The sequence below is a fragment of the Vulpes vulpes genome, chromosome 1 (genome assembly GCF_048418805.1).
Source record: "Vulpes vulpes isolate BD-2025 chromosome 1, VulVul3, whole genome shotgun sequence".
Taxonomy (NCBI): domain Eukaryota; kingdom Metazoa; phylum Chordata; class Mammalia; order Carnivora; family Canidae; genus Vulpes; species Vulpes vulpes.
This window is the reverse complement of record NC_132780.1, coordinates 156,863,602-156,888,286: the sequence shown is the minus strand read 5'-3', so window position 1 is coordinate 156,888,286 and position 24,685 is coordinate 156,863,602. Positions and strand designations below refer to the sequence as shown.

General features: G+C 34.2%; 1 protein-coding gene and 1 pseudogene across 1 annotated transcript in view; one reads left to right on the top strand and one right to left on the bottom strand.

Annotated features, from left to right (window-relative positions):
* LOC112914100 (eyes shut homolog) overlaps positions 1-24,685 on the top strand; it is a 1,106,577-nt gene that overhangs the window by 195,412 nt on the left and 886,480 nt on the right.
* On the bottom strand, positions 13,134-13,749 carry LOC112914103 (zinc finger CCHC domain-containing protein 17 pseudogene; annotated as a pseudogene).

Here is a 24,685-nt window from a genome sequence, read left to right as displayed (position 1 = left end):
CAATTCTGGCTATAACTTCAATGTCCCATCCCTTAATATAATTAATCCCATTACCCTGTACTCTTGAAGAGTAAGGCTGTTCTTATTTCCAAGTTCACTTTGTTTTCTCTTCTTGCATCTGATCCTAGTACTTCTTTCTTTTGGCCAATTATTTGTTTCTAATCCTGCACAGCATATGTTACAACATTTGGTATTTGGAAGGTAGAACTGGCTGATATTAAAAAAGAAGAAGAAGAAGAAGAACTAGCTGATATTGACTGAACTGACTAGGATTTGCTAGACAAGAACTAAACTCCCCATCAGATTTTTCTCCTTGTTTGAAATCCTATAGTACTTTAAAGAAGCAATTACATTTGTGACTATCATGGAGAGTATTGACAATGAAAATTAAGTGCCATGAGTCATCCCTCACCATACCCAGTGTAAGAAATACTAATTACTTGAAGCACCTAGCTAGCTCAGTCAGAAGAGCATGCAACTCTTGATCTTGAGACTGTGACTTCAAATCCCTTGTTGGGTGTCAGATTACTTAAATAAAGAAAACCTAAAACAAAAAGAAAAGGAAAGGAAGAAAGGCAGATATTTCTTTCTTCACTATTAATTCTATGATTCCTTTCATTGGAAGCCTGTGTGTCTCTTTTTTTTTTTTTTTTTTTTTTTTTTTTGCCTGTGTGTCTCTTAATGAATGTCCTATGCCAGTAGCCCTATCTAAATTTGAGTCATTGAATGAATTTGTAGGATAATTACTTCCACATAAAAAGGGCAGTCTTCCATTATGGAACAAAATATCAATAACTTATTATGTGACTTGGATACAGAATGCATTTTCAGAAGCATTAGTCTTTATTTCACTGAGAACATCCAGATGTATGTTTGTTTTCTCTTTGTTCTATTTTATTTATCACATAAGCATTTTTTAATTTTTTTTTAATTTTTTATTTATCTATGATAGTCACACACAGAGAGAGAGAGAGGCAGAGACACAGGCAGAGGGAAGAGCAGGCTCCATGCACCGGGAGCCCGACGTGGGATTCGATCCCGGGTCTCCAGGATCACGCCCTGGGCCAAAGGCAGGCGCCAAACCGCTGCGCCACCCAGGGATCCCCACATAAGCATTTTTAAATCAGCCTTAGTTTCAGTATAGACTAGTGGCATATTCTAAATAAGTAGTTACTTCTAAGATTCCAGACTCATCCCTTTATGCCATACTGAAACTGGGTCAACACTCTTATCTGAAAATCATCTTGCTTCAGTTCTGTAGAATGAAGTATAACGCTACCATTATACTATGCATATACCCTGACTGCAGTCTGGTAGCAATTCTAGATGAGATACTTATATATAGCTGATCTAAGTGTGTATGTGTCTGTAAGAAATACCACGTTATTTACTTTTTTCTAAATCACATCCACCCTACTCTAAAACCCCAGAGCAGTAGGACAACATACTCTACTAAAGAATACTGTAGATCTACCCCCCCACCAAGAATTGTGTTTCTTCTCTTATACTTGAGATATTTACTTCTCTATCTCCAACCCTCTCCTTCATCTTGCTCTTCCTCAAATATCTTTGCCTCATTTACATTTCTCCAGGAAACCCAAATATCATACTCTGTATTCTTTAAAAATAAAAGCCAACTTCTATTTCTGTCCCTGTAGTATAAAAGTCCAAAGTACAGAAGGGAATAAATGTTTTGCTTGTGTGTGTGTGTGTTTGTGTATGTGTAAGACAAAATAATGCAAGTCCATATCTTAATTATTTATCCTATTATACACTTTCAGAATATCATAGTTATGGGAATTGGTTATTTGACTTGCCCTATTGCAAGAAATAGAAAGAAATGGAACTTATATGATAAAATAAGTGGGGAAAGGGAAGTTTATTCTGGTGATTGGACACCAACTATGAGTAAAAACATTCACTGGAATATTTACTCATGAAATTCAAGCCACTGAACTTGAGACCATAAATAAATAGAGAAGTAGCTATCAAAGTTAATGTATTTTTTATCAGGTCTAAAACAGGATCTAGTTACATCGGCAACAGCTAATTTATAACCCCCTATTAACGCCACATTTAGATAAAATTGTTAAATATACATTTGGGCATTTTTTTCAGCTACTAAATAGACCCAGTGCTTGCATATTATACAATGACCACTTATGATCCTCCACAACAGGGCATTCCTCAAAATCATACAGTATCAATCAACTTTTTGTGTTTCTAATTTGCAAATATTTTATATACTTTACCCCCAAAGTTGTAAAATATGGCCAAAAAAATAGAATTAACTGCTTTACCATGTTAAACACAAGGCCTAAGATAGTTACATAGTTATTGTCCAGTAAGGAACTATTTTTTTCTTGGACTCTTCATATACCATTTATTCTTATAACTACTAATAAGTAGTTGGAGGTGGAATTTTTTTGAAGATCATACAATGACAAGTAGCAAGGTAAATGTAGAAAGATCAGTCAGACACATTCATTATCTAAGTGACTTCCATACATCAGTTTTGCATTGTGCATGAATAAATTTTTACTTCGGAGTAATTATAGATTTACATGTCTCTGCATATCCTGGATATTTAGATAATTACTAAAAATCTTCCACATATATACAGAGAAACCCTTTGGGAACTCTTTCTTGTTCTAACATTCTAAATTTAATAACACACTATGTGAAATAAATTTTTGTTCAAAGGTACACAACAATTTTGCTGAATTGAAAACATTAACTCCTTAAATTACTTAAATTTCCCCATGCTTTGGCACTTCAGGTATATTTCTATATCTGTTATCTTTTATTAGTTTTTAAAAGATTTTATTTATTTATTCATGAAACACACAAACAGGGGCAGAGACACAGGCAGAGGGAGAAGCAGGCTCCATGCAGGGAGCCCGAAGTGGGACTTTATCCCAGGTCTCCAGGATCATGCCCTGAGCCAAAGGCGGTGTTAAACCACTGAGCCACCTGGGCTGCCCACTGTTGTTAATTTTTCAAAGGCAAATGATCTCACTCTAATCCTAGAAATTAGTATAAGGCATAAAAATGAACTCCCTCCCATTTTGATATTGCCTAACTTTAAGTAGGATCTGACCCTTATGGTGTCTTTTTTGGTAGTGTTTTCCAGAGGAGGGCCTATGGACATATACTTCACGTCTAAAACTCTCCACAGTAATGATCTTAATTTTATATTTTAATTTCTATCAATATCTCAAAAACCCAAATTATTTCCTAGCTATTTGGATTGTGAATGTATTATTAAGTACTGGCACAGAATATCATGACTTACATACACATTTCTGTTTCTCATTACATTGTAGCCTTGTAGTATTACTTTCATCATCAGAGATTAATAGAAAATAATTTGGATGGGGTTATTTTGTATATTTGGAATTGGAGCCAAATGATAACCACCTGACATCATATTATAGCAGGATGAGTGAAAATTTCACAGAAATTAGAATACACAAATGTGTGAAAGAATTGAGTCACTATAAAAGGCAAAGAGGAGTATACATGGGCTGAGCAACACAGAATGTGCATGACCATGGTGACTATCATAGTTATGTTAAAACCAGTGGAAAATATTTGGGAAACAATGTTATTAATAAAAAAATTTACTGTTCACTTAAACTTTATTAGCTTTGTCATTCTGTGAGTCCTATTTCAAAATTTTTCTCTGGTCATATAATTCTATGAAAACTATAAATACATAGAGTTTTTGACATGTTTTATGTTTACTGTTAGTTAAATAATATATTAAAAATAATTCAGCACAACATGGTGGGAGATGAAAATAGCATTTCCTTTTAAATAGGTCTTAAGTTTGGCACGCAATGAATTTAGTATTTGAAGCAATTAACTATAGTTATTAGTTTGCATTTTTATGCAGGTTCAAGACAATTTTAAGCACAAAATAAGGCAAAAAAATATTTGTAGTTACTGCTAACAATCATCACTAATTCAAAGTTATAGATTATTTAAGTTTTCTCCTTGGTTACACATTCCTATATCCAGCTAACAGCTTAAGATGTAGGTATAATCTTAAATAACTCATGAAAATATTGCATTGTATAATATTCCTATGCTGTCATGGAGTTTCCTCCTAAAAAATTTAAATGTATTTTTCTCAATTAGCAAAGAGTGGAAAATCTTTATGGTACATAGTGCTTTTGATGTCATTTCTGTAGGAATGCAGTTGTGCATAGATAGTAAATTTTAGGTACTAAGGAATGAATACATAATGTGTATTTTTAATCATTATTTCAATAACATTTACATACCAACTTAAAACTCAACTTAGCCATTTCATTATTATTATTATTATTATTTCAATAGCATTTATTTACTAACTTAAAAATAATGTAAAAAAAGTATTTTTTTTTCTTGTGGAGTTACCTTTGAAGGGTTTTAAGACTTGTAAAGTTTATATTTCTTCTGGTCTTTGGCTAAAATGGACTGGGTATGTTATATATATATTTGTACATTATGCAAAACAATGAACCATGATGAAAGGAGAATGGGAAAAACTGTAATCCATGAAAACTCTCTTAGGGTTTTATTTACAGGAAAAAGAGAAAGCATAACCAGAATAAGTTAAATCTGATGTTTCTAGCATGTGAAAAAATGCATATAAACATTGGTCATAAATTTGCAAATAAAATCTAAAAATATAACACAGGATGTTTTAAAACTGTGTAGGCTTATTTTTTCTTCCATTTTAATTCTTCTTTTATTAAGAAAAAAGCAGAAATAAATAAATAAAAAGGAAGAATAATAAAAAAATGCTTCTTAATAATGTGTCATTTTGCCCTTGCTTTGCCTTTCAAAAAGATACAAGCAATTGTATCTTTGAAATGATAGCCCTTTTACAAGTTAAACCTTACACAGTAAGAAACAGTTGAAAATAAAATGTGATCATGTTCCTGTTTCCTTTCTCCATATTTGCCTTAGTGACATGAAGTAGGATGAATTTTACCCTATTGTTTAAAGTCTCCAATGAAGGGTCTATTGCAATTAGTCTTGGTTTCAGTACCACAAATTTATTGGAAAATCTCTCAAACTATTCCTTTCCAGTACACTTGTTTGACATGTAAAATAGTCAAAAAGATATATTTATATCTCAATTGCAGCTTATTGAGAGATTGTTAATTGATAATTAGGTGCACCCATATTTTTCTTCTTCGTCTCTTACAATCAAACTAACTTTGAATTTGTTATTCTCATTTCATTTAGATCATCTTTTAAATGCTATAAATAATTATTGTATTTTCAGACTCTTGGAAGTAAAAAATCTACTTAAAGGCCTTATTCTACTGTTTCTGCCATATTTTTGCAGTTGTTTTGGTAATTAAACATGAACTCTGTTCTTTTCTTTTTATTTGTTTTCACATTTGAAACCTATAAAGCAAAGTGAAAGATCCCCTTAGTCCCCAGAAGATAAAGTTTTTCTTAAAAAAAAAAAAGTACTAATAGAAAATCAATGTGATGATAAATGATTCATTGTCTGTTTTGTGTCAGGATTTGTTAGTTGTAGCTTCTTCATGAAAAAACAAACAATGAACCAAATGACAAGTTGCTTCTCCCCACAAATCAATCATAACAAAGATTATTCACATTCCCCTATTTTTGGCACTTATAGTAGTCTTTGTGGTTTTTTTTTTTTTTTTTTTTGTCAAGTACTTAATTGAGCATTGGCTATGTGCTCGGTAGTGTCTTAGGAATTAAAATTGAATATAGGAAATATATAAGCAGCCTTAAGGAGTATATGGTCTTGGGAGTAAAGCATAGCAAGCAGTGTAGAGAAATGAGAAAAAAAAAAAAAGAATGCAATGTAGTAAATGACACTTTGGGCTAAATACCATGAAAGTATATCTTGTAATAGAGTCAAGAAAAATGTGTTGATATAAGCTACAGCTAAACTACAATATGAAGAATATGAAGAAAGACATGATTTTGATAGTAGCGTTAGGGTAGGTAGTCCAGTGTAAAAGAAAACTATGAATATTTATGGAAATGAAAATAGCTTGATATTCATAGGGCATGTGAGCCTATGTGCATGTGTGTGTGTGGCATATGTGTGTGTGTGTGTGTGTGTGTGTGTGTGTGTGTATGTGTTCACAGCCCCATGTTCATATTCATCAAATTGGGAAGGGCAAAAGAATGGTTTCTGAGCGGAACCCAAATGCAGGGGTGGCTGAGAGTTAGATTATTAAGAACTTTATGTGTACCACTAATAACTTTAGACATTATTCTTAAGAATTAGAAGAATTGTTGAAGGTTTTTGAGAAAGAAGATATCATTGTGTTTGTATTTGTTGCAGTTGAAGAATGGAATTTGTTAGGACAACACTGGAAATGTAACTCAGGTCAAATATTATAATGGCTTGAAATTACATAATGACATGGTTGCACAAGGAATGGAGATGAGCGGGCTGACTGAAGATACATTTCTGTGTTTGAATTAAAGTAGAATAGCTGGAGATGAGTACTGAATGAGAGACTCACCAATGCAGTCATTTTTCAAGGTGACTTATGGACTTTTGGTTATACATAGCAGATTGAGCACACATGTCTTTATCACTGCAAGTTCCACAAACACTACTAAAAACTATTTCAGGGATTTTTTGAAAGAAACAGTTCCATAGAGCAAAGAAACAAAGATAGGGGATCACAAGAGAAAAGATGTTAATTGAAAGATGAAAGCTGCTAACTTGTTAGCTTTGTAGACAAAAAGAAAGTGATTATAAGGAGAGAAATTGAGAAACAAACTGCCAAATAAAGTGAAGTAGTCTTAAAAGGATGAGGCATTGGAGGCATTTGCTACCTGTGAAGGCAAGGTTGAATATGGAACTGAAAAAAGAAGGCTCTTGAATGTCACTATTAGAAGCATTTATTGTTTTATTTTTTAAGATTTATATACTAGTTAGAGAGAGACCATGAGCAGGGTGGGACAGAGGGAGAGAATCCTCAAGCAGACTCCCTGCTGAGTTCAGAGCCCCAATGCAGGGCTCCATCCCACAATCCATGAGATTAAGACCCATGAGATCACAACCGGAGTTGAAACCAAGAGTTGACATTCAACCAACTGAGCCACTCAGGTGCCCCAACTATTAGAACCATTTTAACATCTTTATATACTCCACTTTTCAAGTATATGGTTATTCCCTTTATCCCTGTTTCACATAACATATGCACAAATAGGCAAAATATTGAAAATCTACTCTCTAGAAAAAAAACAGAAGGAATTTGGAGTTGTGAGCAGTAGTCACTGCTAAAGTAGGAAGTATCATGCTGAAGAAACCCGGGAATAATGAATATCTACACATTAAATGGTGAGGGTCTAAACCCCTGTTTCAGCTGTCAGAACATAGGCACTCAGACTCACAATTTGTAGGCTACATATAGCACCAATCCTCCCTCCCTGGGGAAGGACATATTAACTGTTGGAGATACTGGTAAAATAGTCATGTCGCCTTCATGTCCTCCTTAGTCACCTTCATCTATACCTGACCCTTATAATTTGCAAATGCACGACAAACTGCCAATCTGATATTTAGTGCCTCACTCTTAAATATGATCAGGTGGACAAGGATCACTTAGACATCTGGAGAAATCTAAAAGGGATCAAACAAAGAAACATTAAAGAGAAACTCAAAGGAATTGAAGGCAGTGCAGGAGCAGAAAAAAAAAAACTTCAAAAATATAATTGATAACCTTAGAAAGCGAGCAACATGTATATCCACTTAAAAAAACAACCACAAAACAGCACACTATCAAAACTAAATTCAAAGAACATAAAAAGAGCTTTGGGAAACTAAACAAAAGAATCATAGAAAAAATTAAAAATTTAGGGGAAAGCTTGAGTGATAAAATTAAGAAAATTTCCCAGAAAGTAGGTGCTCTCTCCTTCCGGAAAAACACAAGGATACAAAATGAGAGGATCTGATGAGAAAATTAGTAAAAGTTTCAGATGATCCAACATTTGATTTTTAGTACTCTCAGAAATAACAGACAGGAGGAAATTAATAATGGCATATTTCAATACCATTTCTGAGAACTGAAGTCCATTCATCCGTTTGTAGATTGGAAAGAGCTCGACATGGGCCTAGAAAAATTAATTAAAACATAAAACCATTTTAACTTTACACTAAAATTAGAAATAAAAAGAAAACTGAAAAGATGGTCCTGTTTTAAGATAGGAAAAAAACTTTTAAAAATAACATACAAAGGATTAGTAAAAATTCTACTGCATAATATTAAAAATCATAAATGAGGGAAAAAATGACTACTGAATCTTAAGAAAAAATGCTTTTCAAATTTTAGATCACTCAAGCTATCAATCATGTGTGATAATGAAATAAATGACCCAAACTGTGATAGCTTGTGTCAGGAATTTTCTGAGAAAGTGAGTGATAAATGTTTTTTGAGGTAGATCACCCACTGCCTAACTGGCAATGGGGACCCCACCACCGTGAAGATGAATCACAGATTGCCTCGCACAAGGTAATGGTAAAATTATTTAAATTTCACTGGTAATAAATTGGGATGGTATACCAGTGAAAGAGGATCCAATAACTGGTTAAATGTTGCAAAGCATGAGAGAAATAATAATGTCAAGGACAATTGGGTTTATGGTATTGCCAAACTCTACTGACATCTAGAAACAGGATTAAAAAGAAAAGGGTGAATGTGATTAGCAAGCAACTGAAAGCCAAGAGTCAAATCAGCAAACCTTCTTGGGAGCATATAAAAGCATCTCATCTTCTCAGAGGGAGAAAAGAGAAACTTGAGAACCATCCTAGGATTTGTCATTAAAGGAGCTGAGTTCCAAAGAAGGCTAAACTTCCAACCAAGGGCCCTTGAGGAAAGGAAAGTAAAAACAACCAACCAAACAAAACCAAAACAAACAAAAGTATTGAGAAAAACATGCATTTTGAGGGAGGACTCTAGATTACAGGCAAGATATGGATGGACCAGGTTTTCTTAAGCCTAGACTGTCTGAGGATCAGTATCAGTAAATGAAAGTCAGTTAAGATGATTTGGCAGGCGCACCAGTATTGAAGACCAATGGGATAAAGACTGCATGCATGCTCAAAAGTTGAACTGATAAAAACTATCCAACTCCCAAGGTAAAAACTCAGTGTAGCCAGGCTAGAATGTCTAAAATAGTAAAATGTGTTCATTATAAAACCCCAACTATACTCCGCTATAATTTCTAAAATAACCTTTTTCTCAGGTGGTGCTTCCCACACCTATAGTTATTTAATTAGTGGTGTGCTGGTCTCAATGCCTCTCATTCCTACATGACTATAAGAGCTATGCAGAATTCTTATTTTCTTGGTCACTGCACTCCTGAAATATAGAAGGAATTCTTGGAATATTTCTTGACATTTTGAAGGATTGCAGTGAGGCTGAGTTAACCAGGCTTTGCCCTTTTTGATTGGTTCCCCTTTTGAAATTAAGATCCATGATGGTAAGGACTTTGTATACCTTATTTAGCTCTATACCTTCAGCAACTAGCACAGTACATAATAAATAATGTTCGACAAAGAATAAAAGTACAACAAATATTTATGGAATTAATGTGCTGTTAAAAGACTTTGGCTTTGGCCATCCTGGCAGTTATCAGACTATGATGCAATGTTAGATGTCAAGACTAACAAAGGTGAAACATGTTCAGTTTTGGACTCTTGAAACAATCTTAGATTAGGATAAATATAGTTTTCTCATGATAATAAGGAAGAATGTGTTTAAGAGGAGAAACCGTTACCTGGTGGTGTTTGATCTATGGGTCTAACAGTAAGTGCTGTAGGAATTCTGAAATATTCTGAAATATGGTACCTTTTAGAGGATAATCCTTTAATTTGTATACATTTTCCTTAAGGAAAAAGAATAGTTCTTAAGTCAGCAACTTGGGGCCATTCATTTTAAATCAAGACTTATCTAAAGAATGCATGTGAGCTTTTAATAAGGAAGATTAGCACAACCAAATACAAATGCTAGATAAACTATAATAGAGGAAATTTTAATAGGTAGCCAAACTTAAAAGAAATAGAAACTGCCAGGGGCCAGAAATGGGAACGGCAATTAAAGGTAGATTATAAAGTCCTGCTAAAGTGCTGCCAACTCCATTATTTGTATGTATGCAAATATATATTTGTATGTTCTCTAGAAAATTCAGTCTAAGATTTTACTAAATCCACAGGCACAAGACAATATGGGTCTTATCAAGTCATAAAGACAGAAAAAACGACCCTGATGCAAACGATTCCCTAGGTGCTGCACAATCTGTGAAAGGAAACCTGGAACCACCTTAAACTCACAAACTGAACAATACTATAATAAAGGAACTTCTTATCCAACCCAAAGAATATAGGTGGAGGGAAAAACTGTGATAAAATGAAAATTCCAGCCTCTGCAAAAAGTATATGATGGTTCAATTTACACCATCATTGATTAAAGGAATCCAAGTGAAGAAATTAATAATATAAAAGCTAGTCAAGAGAGCTGAAACCTCTGGAATGAAATAAGTAACTACCAAGATTTTTTATGTTCCAGGCTCTCTTCTGATTGAGAGAATAAAATAATGAACAAGGCAGACAAAAAGTCCGCTATCAGGTAGCTTATGTTGTAGTAAAAGAAATAAGATAAGTAGTCAGAATGCAAACATGTCTAATAATTTTGTCTATAACAACAACAAAAAAAAAAAAAACAAAGGAAGTTAAAAAGCCATCTCACAGTTGGACAAATAAAAATAAAAATGAATATTATGACATATTTAGATATCTGGATACAGGTAAAACAGAATTATAGAAATGGAATTTATATTTTTTAAAGCACATATTAGAAAATACAAAGTATCCAGCAGACCAAGTATTTAACCCAATAATTAGAAGAAAAATAGTAACCTCAAAGAGATTGGAAGAAAGGTAATAAGAATTGGTTGTATAGAAAGAACAGAAAGATTAATGCAATAAAATACAGGCAAAACTCACAAATTTGATTAAGAAGATATCACAAATAATATTAGAATATTGAAAGAAGTTTTAATATTCATATAATCAATATTAACTACAAATATAAAAGTGACCCAAAAAACATAAAGTTTATGGTAAATATCAAAATATTTTTGATATTGAACTGAACTTTGTAAGATAATGTACACATTATCTTTTCATCGTGCAGAGACTTCCAAATTATATTTTGTTTAAATTTGTGTTATAAAAAATAATTTGTTTCTCCAAATAATCTGCCTTTTTTTTTTTTTTTTTTAATAATCTGCCTTTCAAACAGTTGTCAGTTTGGTAAATATTGGCCAAATGTGGCTTCCAAAAGCAGAGTGGAGGTGCAGAAAGTTCAAACCTACTTTTGGGATATTTAAGAATTTGGATTATTAAAGATTTTTAAATTTGCTGACAGTTTTTTTTAATATAAATTTATTTTTTATTGGTGTTCAATTTGCCAACATATAGAATAACACCCAGTGCTCGTCCCATCAAGTGCCCCCCTCAGTGCCCGTTACCCAGTCACCCCCACCCCCTACCCACCTCCCCTTCCACCTGACAGTTTTTGATGACTCTAATGAAAGACAAATATCTTGGCTAGCTAGAAAATTACAGTAATTGTTTTTTTGTGCTGTAGACATTGACCACACACATATGTTTTTAAGTCATTGAAAGGATGCTGAATTCTGATTTTCATCTACATAGGATACATTTTGCAATTTGTGTTTATGTATCAGCACAATGTATATAATAATTTTACATATACAATGGGCACATCGGAAGACAGGAAGATAGTTTTACCTGACGTTTTTTAAGTTGATTTTCCTTTAGGGCTTCATGAAGAGATAAATAGAATAATGTACTTGAATCATAAATACTAAAACTATTAGGGGCTGACAATAAACATACAAGTTTCTTTTATTACTTAAAGGTGAGCAAAATAACATATAATTGAAAACAGGCTAATTCTCATCCTTTTACAACTTTTATTTTATAGGTAGTGTTTAATGACACATTTATTTCATCTTCAGATTAAAATATACAGATGTATTTGATAAAACATATCTGTAAACTATGAGGCAGTTACCAAAAATTTATTTTATTTTATTTTATTTTATTTTATTTTATTTTTTATTTTATTTTATTTTATTATTTTATTTTATTTTATTATTTTATTTTATTTTATTATTTTATTTTATTTTATTATTTTATTTTATTTTATTTTATTTTATTATTTTATTTTATTTTATATTATTTTATTTTATTTTATTATTTTATTTTATTTTATTTTATTTTATTTTATTTTATTTTATTTTATTTTATTATTTTATTTTATATTTTATTTTATTATTTAAAACCAAACACACTTCCATTTATGCCAGGAATTTAAGCAGAGACCTGAAGTGGAACCAATTGACTCACACAGTAGCAAATACAAAGTAAAGCAATGATCTTGGCTTGAGCTATGTGGTTCAGGGGTCTGGCCGAGTGTCCCACAAGCTCAGTCGCTGCAAACAATGGTTTTCAGGCTGTCCCTTGTAGCCTGGTAGAATCACGCTGGGGGAATGGAGAAAGTGAGCACCACTTCTTACCATGTTCTCCCTCCGCCTGCTGGCCTCCCTCGGCCGCTGTGTGGGACGCTGCAGGCATCACTCACCAATCAGCCCAGGGCCGACCCGACGCGGGGGTGGGGTGGGGGGGGGGAGCATCACTGTTCTCCCAACTACAGCCAGACTCGCCTCCACAGCAGTACCTGTGGCTGCAGCCTGGACCCCCGTGCAGGAGTCCCGGGAATCTGGCTCTGGCGGTGGCAGCTGGAGAGGGTAATAGGCCCATCTGCTGAATGAAGGAAGTTGAGTGAATGAATGGGTGAGCTGCAGGGGTCACTTGCAAAGGGACCAGGAACGATAAGTTAACAACAACTCATTCAGGCAGATGCTTTCTTCTTCTTCTTTGCTGCTTTGCTGTCTTTTGATGTGTGCCTTGCCCTCTTGCCTGTGTCACTCTCAGAGTCTGAGCTGTCAGAGTCAGATGACTTCCTGTCTCTATGGGTTTTTTTCTTCTTTTCCTTCTTTCTTTTTCTAGAAGAATTTCTTGTGGGGTCAGGCTTCTTGAGCTCTGCTGACTTTGCCTCTTCCTTCTCCTCTTCCTCATCCGGTATCAGAGAATACTTGGTCCCTCCTGGTTGCATAAAACAATCCTTTGCAAAGTGGCCTTTTACAGCCACGCTTCTTGCAGGTGGTGTTCAGGACAGCTTCGGGGGTGATCTTCTGCCCAGGGTAATCCTGGAAGGACTGTCGCTGCCTCTCTTCTTGCTCAATGATAACGTTGTTGGGGTCAAGGTCTTTCCCAGTTCCTTGGTTGACAACTTTCATGGTAGGGATACTTTTATCCTATCATTTTTCATCTCCCAGCCAATAAGCTTCACCCACACTTTGTCTCCAACATCCACTATCTCAGAGGGCTTATCCACACGACAGGATGACATGTGAGTTCGGTGGACCAGACCTTGCTTCCGACAGCCAGGGATTTTGATGAAGGCTCCATAGTCCGTAACCATAGCAACCTCTCCTTGGAAAATAGTGTAGAGAGCAGGCAAGTTCTCCATGGTCTCGGGTCTTCCTGAACTCATCCTTAATGTTCTATGGCTCCTCCATTTCTCTTCTGCCAAAGTTAATTCAAGTGTCTCTGGGTCAGCTCCCGGTCTCCCGGCCGCAGCATTGAGCGAAACACCAAAACCAGACCCCAAAAATTCTAATAAAGGAAAATAATCAATCATCACTGTATTTTATAGTGAAGTTAAAAATATAAGAAAAATTAATGTGGAATTTGCTTATCCCAGGGGAGATTAGAAGGAAAAAATAGAACCTAATAGCCTATTAATTATTATTAGAATAAAAAGCCTCACTTTAGTCTGTTACAGAAATAGTATCAGTCACTAGCAGTTAGATAGTATTAAAGAGATGTCTCTGTGTCCATTGCGCAAGCTAAATCTTAATTAAAATTCATGGAAGTTTGTTGTTCCTACTTGATGACCCTAAAATTGGTCATTGATTATTCGTGCAAGTAAGCTGAAAGCAAGACACATTTACTTTCTCCAAAACTGAGTTTCAGTATCTTGAAAGGTTCAGTGTTGCTCTAAATTGTACTATGCAAATTTGTAGTCTACATTTAATTGTGTATAAAAATTCTCCCTAATTACAAGTATGGAGCATAAATACCTATAATCATCTATTTTATTTCTACAATGCTCTTATTAGAATGTATGTCTCTGATGACAATAGTCACAAGACATTGATCATCTAATAACTTATGTGTGCGAATCTTAGTTTTTCCAAGGACCATTTTAAGCACTAGATCATAGATATTTTAAACTAGACAGTCACCAAATCAAACTATCAATTTTACCAATGAAGAAACAGTAACGCAAAAAAGCTAACTGGAATACCAAGAAAGCAGATGATTAGGTTTCCTGATACAATCAATTTCCTAATTACTCTATCATATTTAGTACCCTCAACACTCTTGTATATTTTAAGAGATGAGTCTTGGTACCTATTATATAGGAAATTAAATTGTTCATACATTAAACAGTTTTATGATAGGCATTATTTTCATTTTTACACACATTTTCTGATAACCTTGAACATAAGGAAATGAAATGGATAGTGGCACCAATAGCTTACTCTCCAATGATATTGTGGCTAACAGGAAGTACAAAGGCTGTTTAACTATCTCTGCATTTGTTGTGCGGTGTGGCGGTGTAATTGTCATATATATCACATAGGAGGTTTGATTAATAAATGATCACTATGCACTGTGTTTCTCAACCTTAGCTGCACATTAGAATCACTGATGAACTTTGTAACAAAAGAGATGCCATAGCCCCTAACCCAGACATTCTGATTTTATAGATCTGGAGTGGGGCTAGGACATCAATAAGAAAAGTGCATACAAATTTAGGAAATACCTATGCTAAGAATTGTTCATCACTTACTTGAAAATCAAACTTAACTGGGCATCCTGTATTTTTATTTAGTATAAATCTAGCAACTCTACCTTGGAGTCACTTCTATCTTCTCCTTCTGAAACTTGTCATTCTGTGAGAAGCATTCCAACATTCTGAGACATAAGGACCATTTCCATTCAGAATAGATAATTCTGAATAGATAATTAATCAATAGATTTGATTAATAAAAAAGCACATTTATTTTACAAATCAACTGTGGCATAAGAAATGCAAACTTAAAAATATTGTATTCACTCAGTTTTCTGTTTTGATTTTACAACTTAGACTGTTATTTGAGAAGTAAATATATGTTCACTTCTTTTCTCATGGATTCATCCTTAGAAAATACCTTAAAATATTGGTGAAAGGAAATCAAAAGACTAATTCCTTTGCATAAATGTTTAAAAGAAAAAATTTTCAAGAGAGTAAGTTTTTATTAAATTTTATAGTTGTGACATGGTGATGACAGAATTTCAGATAGCCCCTGATTTATTTTTTACTGTGAAAACAAGAAAACATCAAATTTGGCTTCAGTTTCATGATAGTTTTACAAAATGAATTTCAGAGCTTTATATATCATGCACTAGGCCTGTTAAAATTTATTTAACTTCATTAATTTCTTTCTCCTAACTTCATGAATGTTTGAGATTTCCCAAATTTCAATGAGGAGTGTATTTTATTCTTCAGTGTGTGTCTGTGTTTCTTTCTTTCATTCTTTTTTTTTTTTTTCTGGTCTTGTTAAAAATGTTAATTCCCCGCAGGGTTAAAATACAGTGTTGCATTAGTTTCATATAGTGATTCAGCAGTTCCATTTATTAATTGGTGCTCATCAAGATAAGTCTTAATTCCCTTATATTTTCACCCCTCCCTCACCCAACTCTCCCGTATTTCACTCACTTATATTTCACTCTCCTTCACCCAAAAATGGTAGCCATCCATTTGTTCTCTGTAGTTAAGAGTCTCTCTTTTGGTTGTTTTCCTATTTTATATGTTTTGTTTTGTTTTGTTTTTAATTCCATATATGAGTGAAATCTTATGGTGTTTATCTTTCTCTGTTGAACTTTCTTCATTTAGCATTATACCCTCTAGTTCCATCCATGTTATTGCAAATGGCAAGATCTCATTGTCCATAGATAATGTCTGTTAAAGAGACTGTCTTTTCCCTGCTGTATATTCCTGCCTCCTTTGTTGTAGATTAATTAATCATATAAGCATGGGTTTCTGGCTCTCTATTCTGTTCCATTACCTATATGTCTGTTTTTTGTGCCTGTGTTATACTCCTTTGATTGCTATAGCTTTGTAATATATCCTGAAATCTGAGATTATGATACCTACAGTTTTATTCTTATTTTTCAAGATTGCTTTAACTATTTGAGGTCTTTTGTGATTGCATACAAGTTTTAGTATTATTGTTCTAGTTCTGTGGAAAATGTTACTGAAATTTTCATATAGCTTACATTAAGTCTGTAGATTGCTTTGGGTAAAATGGACATTTTAACAATGTTTCTTCTTCCAACCCATGAGCATGGAATATCTTTCCATTTATTTGTATTGTCTTCAATTTCTTTCATCAGTGTTTTATGGTTTTCAGAGTACAAGTCTTTCAGTCCCATGCTTATGTTTATTTCTAGGTATGCTAATATTTTTGGTGCAGTGGTAAATGGGATTGTTTTCTTAATTTTTCTTTCTGCTGCTTCATGAGTAGTGTAAAGAAATGCAAAGTATTTAAGTATATTGGTTTTATATTCTGTGGCCTTACTGAATTCACTTATCAGTTCTAGTAGTTTTTTGGTGGAATCTTTTGGGTTTTCTATAAATAGTGTCATATGATCTGCAGGTAGTGAAAGTTTTATTTCCTTACCAATCTGGATGCCTTTTCTTTCTTTTTCTTATCTGATTGCTATGGCTAGGACTTCCAGTACTATCATGAATAAAAGTGGTGACAATGGACATCCTTGTTTTGTTCCTGATTTTAGAGGAAAAGCTGTTAGTTTTTCACCATTGAATAGAGTGTTAGCTGTGGATTTTTCATTTATGGCCTGCATTATGATTAAGTATGTCCCTTCTAAAACTATTTGTTGAGGATTTTATCATGAATGGCTATTGTACTTTGTCAAATGCTTTTCATACATTTATTTAAATGATCATATGGTTTTTTATCCCTTCTCTTTTCAATGTGATGTATGACATTAATTGATTTGAAAATATTGAACCACTTCTGCATCCCTTGAATAAGTCCTACTTGATGGTGGTGAATGAAGATTTTAATATATCGTTGGATTTGGTTTGCTCATATTTTGTTGGGAATTTTTGCATCTATGTTCATCAGAGATATTGGCTTATAGTTCTCTTTTTGGTAATGTTTTTATCTGGTTTTGGTATCAGGCTAATGCTGATACCTCATAGAATAAATTTGGAAGCTTTCTTTTCCCTTCTATGTTTTTTAACAGTTTGAGAAGAATAGGTGTTAATCCTTCTTTAAATGTTTGGTAGAACTCACTTGTGAAGTCATCTGGTCCTGGACTTTTGTTTGTTGAGAACTTTTTGATTACTGATTCAAATTCATTGCTGATAATCAATCTGTTCAAATTTTCTATTTCTTCCTACTTCAGTTTTGGTAGATTATATGTTTCTAGGAATTTATCCATTTCTTCTAGGTTGCCAGTTTGCTGCATTTAATTTTTCATAATATTCTTTATAATCCTTTGTATTTCTGTGGTGTTTGTCATTATTTCTCCTCTTTCATTTCTGTTTTGTATATTTGAGTAATTGAGTCCTGTCTTTTTTTTTTTTTTTTACAACTATGGGTGAAAATCAATTTAATTGATATTTTCAAAGAACCAGAACTCCTTGTTCATTGATTGGTTTTCATTGATTGGTTCCATTGTTTTCTAGTTTCTATTTCATTTATTTCAACTCTAATATTTATTTCTTTTCTTCTACTAATTTTAAGTTTTGTTTGTTCTTCTTTTTCTAGCTCCTTTTGGTGTAAAGTTAGGTCACTTATATGAGATTTTTCTTACTTCTTGCCTTATTGTTATAAACTTCCCTCTTAGGACAGCTTTTGCTGCATCCCAGAGATTTGGGACCATTGTGTTTTATTTTCATTCGTCTCTATGTATTTTTTTTTTTCTCTTTGATTTCTTGGTTGACCCATTCATTGTTTAGTGGCATATTATTTGTATTTATGTTCTTCTGGATTTTATATTGTGGTTGATTTTGATTTCTAGTTTCATAGGATTGTGGTTGGAATAGATGTATTAGATGGCTTTGATCTTTTTGAATTTGTTGAGACTTATTTTGTGGCTTAATATGTGATCTATTCTGGAAAATGTCCTGTGTGCATATGAAAAGAATGTGTATTCTGCTGTTTTGGAAATAGAATCTTCTGAATACATCTGTTAGATACATCTAGTCCAAAGTGTCATCCAGTACCACTGTTTCCTTGCTGGTTTTCTGTCTGGATGATATATCCATTGATACAAGTGGACTGCTGAAGTCCTCTACCATTATGGTATTACTATCAATTGTTTCCTTTATGTTTGTTATTAGCTGTTTTATGTATTTGGGTACTCCCACAATGGGTGAATAAATATTTACATTGTTATATATTCTTGTTAGATTGTTCTCTTTGTAAATATATGGTGTTCTTCTTTGTCTCTTGTTACTATCTTTGTTTTAAAGTCTATTTGTCTGACATAAGTATTGCCACCCCAGTTTTTTTTTTCACAATAATTTGCATGATAAATACTTCTCTATTGCTTCACTTTCAATCTGCATCTGTATTTAGGTCTGAACTGAGTCTTTTGTAGGCAGGATATAGATGGGTCTTGTTTTGTTTATCCATTCCATCACCATTGACTTTAATTGGAATGTTTGGTTCATTTACGTTCACAGCAAGCATTATTAGGTATGAACTTATTGTTTCTTGTTTTATGATTGTTTTTATAGTTTTTCTCTGTTCATTTCTTAAACTCATAGTTTTCTGGCTTTCTTTAGTGATATACTTGGATTCCTTTCTTTTTGTTTTTGCATATTTATTACTGGTTTTTGATTTGTGGTTACCGTTAGGTTTGCATATAACATCTTATGAAAATTGCAATCTATAATAAGCTGATGGTCACTTAACATTGAAACCGTTCGTCTACGGCCATACCACTCTGAATGTGCCCGTTCTCATCTGAAACCGTTGTTTACTCCTCTGCCCATTTTAGGACTATGGTGTCATACTTCACTTCCTCTTATTTTGTGAATCCCTTGACCTATTATTATAGGTATATTTAATTTTACTGCTTTTATATTCCCTACTTTTCTTTCTCCTACTTGTTGTCTTTCATTTCTACTCAAAGAGTTTCCTTTAATGTTTCTTGTAGGGCTGGTCTAGTATTGATGAATTCCTCTAACTTTTGGTTCTCTGTGAACTCCTTGTTCCTCCTACTCTGAATGATAGCCTTGCTGGAGAGAGTATTCTTGACTACAGGTTTTTTTGTTTTGGTTTGGTTTTTCATTTTTTTTTTTTCCTTTCAGGACTTTGAATATATACCACTCTTTTCTGCAACATTTCTGCTGAAAAATCAACTGATCCCTTTATTGGGTTTCCCTTGTATTTAATGCTTTTCTTTTGCTGCTTTTGAAATTCTCTTTATCACTATTTTTTTGCCACTTTAATTTACCATATGTGTTGGTGTGGACCTCCTTGGCTTGATTTTGTTGGGGACTGTCTCTGTGCCTCTTGGATCTGGACATCTGTTTTCTTCTCCAGATTCAGGAAATTTCAACAATTATTTCTTCAAATAAATTTTCTGCCCTCTTCTCTCTCTTCTCCTTCTGTGATCCCTATAATGCAAACATTATTACATTTAGTGATGTCGCTGAGTTCCCTAAGTCTATTCTCATTTTGCATACAATTTTTATCTCATCTGCTCAGCTTGATTACTTTCCATTACTCTGTCCTCAAAGTTGATGATATGGTCTTCTTCTCCCTCACTTATTTGGGTTCTTTATCTTTGATTGATTCTTTTTTTTTTTTTTTTACCTTTATGTTAGGGGTCTTACTTACTGATGTCCTCCACTTTTATCTCAAGTCCAACGAGTGCCTTTATGATCGTTAATTTAAATTCTTCATCAGGCATATTATTTATCTTTCTTTTGCCTAGGTCTTTTGCTGTGATTTTGTGCTGCTTTTTCATTTGGGACATATTTCTCTGTCTTGTCATTTTGTCTAACTCTCTGTCCTGCTCTTGAAAGTAATGACCTTATGGAAAAGAGACCCTATAGTGCCCTGCAGTACAATGTTCCATGGTCACCAGAACCTGGTGCTTCAAGGGATCTCCTATGTGTGTTGTGTGTATTCTACTGTTGTGACTGAGCTGCTTTTGCCTTTAGTACAGTCATCTGCAATGGCTCTTTTGCCTGTTGTGGGCAGAGTTTGGTCTCTATGTTGTTAGTGGGCTGGTCTGGGTCACCTTGGGTTGTGTCAGACCAGGTGTATTTCTGAGCTGCTGTCTCACCAAACTACAGGGCACCTTTCCTGTCTTGTCCCCCAAAGAGCTTCATTGATGAGTACAGCCTGCAATCAAGCCAGATGTTTTACCCCAGCCCAGTGCTGGGGCTGCAGTGGAACTGATGTGTGGTGTGTGTGCTTATCTTTCCCTCTCCCCAAGGTAGGAGTCACTTTGGAGTGGTGCTCATCCCTGTGAGGGCTGCTTGCACATGGCCAGGCTTGTGCACCACTTTAGATAGGCTGTGACCAAGGGCATATTGGAGAGGGCAGTTCCATAGGAGAAGAAGGGGGAAGGGCACATGATGTTAGAAAAGTTTTGCATGGGTCTCCTGTGGGAGGTGACATGAAATAGAAGTTTGGCTGGAGGGGACTTTTCTGTAGGAGAACTTAGGGGCAAAGCATGCTATTAGCAATTAAAGTAGTGAGTTGTGGCGCTGAGCTGGTTCCCACTGTGTCCATGTATCCAGGTTGGAGGGTGTAGAGGGAAAATGGAATCAGATAGTTCTTTTGTCTTGGAAAGTCTCCCAATGATCCCTGCCTCCCCAGGATACACTCTGAGATTAGTAAACAAATATCCCTCTGTATAGTCAAGGCGTTTTTCTTTTCTTTTCTTTTCTTTTCTTTTCTTTTCTTTTCTTTTAAGTTAACTTCTCTTTTTAAAATTTTTATTTATTTATGATAGTCACAGAGAGAGAAAGGGAGAGAGGCAGAGACATAGGCAGAGGGAGAAGCAGGCTCCATGCACCGGGAGCCCGATGTGGGATTCGATCCCGGGTCTCCAGGATCACACCCTGGGCCAAAGGCAGGCGCCAAACTGCTGTGCCACCCAGGGATCCCTCAAGACATTCTTCAAACTGCTGCTTGTATGCTATATCTCCATGAGTCTGTTTGTTTTGTTGTTTCCTTAAGGACTCTGTTTCCTATCACTCTATTGGTTCTCCAGGAGAGAACCTTCTGATTTTTAAAGATCTTGGTTTTAAGCCCTACTGATTGCAAGAACTCACAAAATTATGCCCCTCTGGCTTTCAAAGTCAAGTGTTTTGGGGATTTGTCTTCCCCATGCAGTTTCCCTGTGCCTTGGATGACTGGGGTAAGGGTCTGTTTCTTCCCTCTCCCCAAACTCATATCATTGCATCCTCCTGTGGACAATCCAGTGGGTCTTTTTAGCTCCAGACTGCATCTCTGCTGTTCCTACCCTCTTTGATGTAGCCTCTTCTCTACATTAACCATGGAGAGTCTATTTGCCAGTCTTCAGGTCATTTTCTGGGTTATTTGCACTGATATGGGTGTTATTTCATTGTATCCATGGAATAAGGTTAGCTTAGGGTCCTCCTATTCTTCCATCTTCCCTAGAAGTCCTTATTCTTCTTTGTTTTGACTTAAAAATGCACCAGAGACTGTGAAATGTTTTTGCAGCATTAGTCCATTATAATATTAATTTTAAACAAAAAGTAACTGTATGATCATTATAAATAATTACTTAAGTATGTTTGAAATAAAGTCTTCCATAATCTTATTCCTGAGAGATAGCCACTGGGAATAGTTTGGTAAATATATTTCCAATTTTCTTTTTAAGAATAGAACAATACATATAATTTTAAAAAGACATTGAGTATTATACATAATGTCTTGCAGTTTTATTTTTTTTATTTTTTTGTCTTGCAGTTTTAAATCCATCTGTTAAGTAATTTTATTCTGTTTTTATTTCTAATTCTGTGTTTATAACTTCATAGCCTACATACTTCCTTTTACATAGTTCTTACATTAAATCAAGCCAGATATTATAGCCTTCTTGATTTTCTCCTTCTGATCCTGCTTTCTCTATTTCATTAATAGTCTTATCCAAGAGCATTTTCTTAATGAATTTAGAGACTATTCTTTGCTTAATAATCTGGTCCTGGGTAATCCAGTGAAAGACCTACATACCTCCTACCTCCTACCTCCTATCTTTCATACATATCCTCTTCTGCAGATTCATCTCATTAGCTTTCTTTCGTAAACTATTCAGTAGCCTTATAAGTCATCTTTTATCTCCAAGCTCTTGTCCATTCATTTCATTATGTAGAGTTTCTTGCAGACTTTTATTTTAAAAATTAGGAAATAAATAAATAAATAAAAATTTAAAAATTAAGGATGTTAAATGATGGTTTTTAAAATTTTAGTGCCACTTAATTTTCTATAGAATAAGTCTCACATCTCCTTTGGATGTATTCTCAAAATATCCATTCTCACGTTGAATTTCTCACTATTTAATGTACTGGATGTTAGATCACGGCAATTACATTTATCTGGAAATACGAAGAACTTCTAAAATTCTCCATAGTGTAGCTGCTTATCCTCTTTGGGTGTGCATGTGTTTTTTTCCACATAGACATGACTGAGATCATCCTGCTGTTAACAGGCAGAGAATTATTATTTTTTTAAAGATTTTATTTGTTTATTCATGAGACACACACACGCAGAGAGAGAGAGAGAGAGAGGCAGAGGCAGAGGGAGAGGCAGGCTCCATGCAGGGAGCCTGATGTGGGACTCGATCTCATGTCTCCAGGATCACACCACGGGCTGAAGGTGGCACTAAACAGCTGAGCCACCCGGGCTGTCCCAAGCAGAGAATTATTTAACTAAAGGTTTTTGTTCCAACTATATTGTCTTTTATATCATCAACCTTGAACTCAGCCAAATTTACAAACATGCAAACATATAGGTTTACTCTCTTACAAATTAAAATGTTTGTGAAAATCTGAAACTATCTTGGTTATTAATACCATCTCTTTATAATGATTAGATAATAACATATACTAAAAATTAAATTCTATGGATAATAACAATAATTTTAATTTCTCCAAACTAAAATATCCCATACCTAAAATTGGTAGGTATAATGCCTTTACCCATCAGTGGGTTAAAACATCTTTAAAAATAGTTATAAAAGAAGTTATACAACTTTCAAAATACATGGAAGCATACAAAACAGTCCTCAAAGGATATCTGCATGAGGACTTTACTAATACCTCAGGAAGTATCTTTATAATGTAAACTAATGATAAGTTTTATAAATATTCTTCAACTATTAAGAATATAGATGGTTCAGAAAAATTAAAAATTTTTGAAATAGTAACTCTGAAATGGAAATCCGGGAGGAAAATATGGCTGAATAATGTGCATTCTGCTGAAAATATTACTAAATAAAAATTAATTATACTTGGTTGTTTTTCTCTTACCTGAGCTGACAGCAGATGCTTAACTGACTGAGCCACCCAGGAGCCCCTAACAGTTTGTTTTACCCATGTTTAGAAATACATTGATTAATCATATCTCAATTTCATTTATCAGAATTGTATAATTCTTAATTTACCCTCTAATCTCCAAGATTTTTATAAAATAATCTTTAATAAAAATGATGATCTACACTTATATTAATATGTTTAGAATACAATATTGTTGCCATTGAATGACTCTATAATTGGTAAGTAATTGAAGTGATGAGAAAAAATAATCCAAAGATATGCACTTCAGTACTGGTCCAGAAGTTCACTTATATGTCCATGAAAGCATTCCATTCATTTCTTGTTCTGTAACAATATATTATGTACGACTTAGACTTTGGTTGTTTAGAATATCATTGTGTATTAAAATAGTCTCTTAGATATTTACTGGAAGGGAAAAATTTGTTCATTGAAAATTGGTTTCTAGACTAAGTAATACAGAAGAGAGTTGGAACCCAAGAGAAGGGACATTGTGTGACACTCAAGAGACAGGGCAAAATTTTTGGTCTTTTGCACAAATGACATAAGTTACCCTCCATGATTTCTTTTTTTAAAGATTTTATTTATTTATTCATGAGAGATACAGAGAGAGAGAAGCAGAGACACAGGCAGAGGGAGAAGCAGGCTCCGTGCAGGGAACCCGATCTGGAACTTGATCTCAGGACTCCAGGATTACACCCTGGGCGGAAGGCAGGTGCCAAACGGCTGAGCCACTCAGGGATCCCTCCCAACCATGATTTTATTGTTGGTTGGATTAGGTAGAGACCTGAGATTGCACTGTGTGATGTTTTTATCTTGATAAGAATACAACTTACATTACAATTGCACTTTAAACTGTGTGAATAGTAAGCTACAGATTTATCCTGCATTTATGGTCCTAAACTAGACTACTGAGA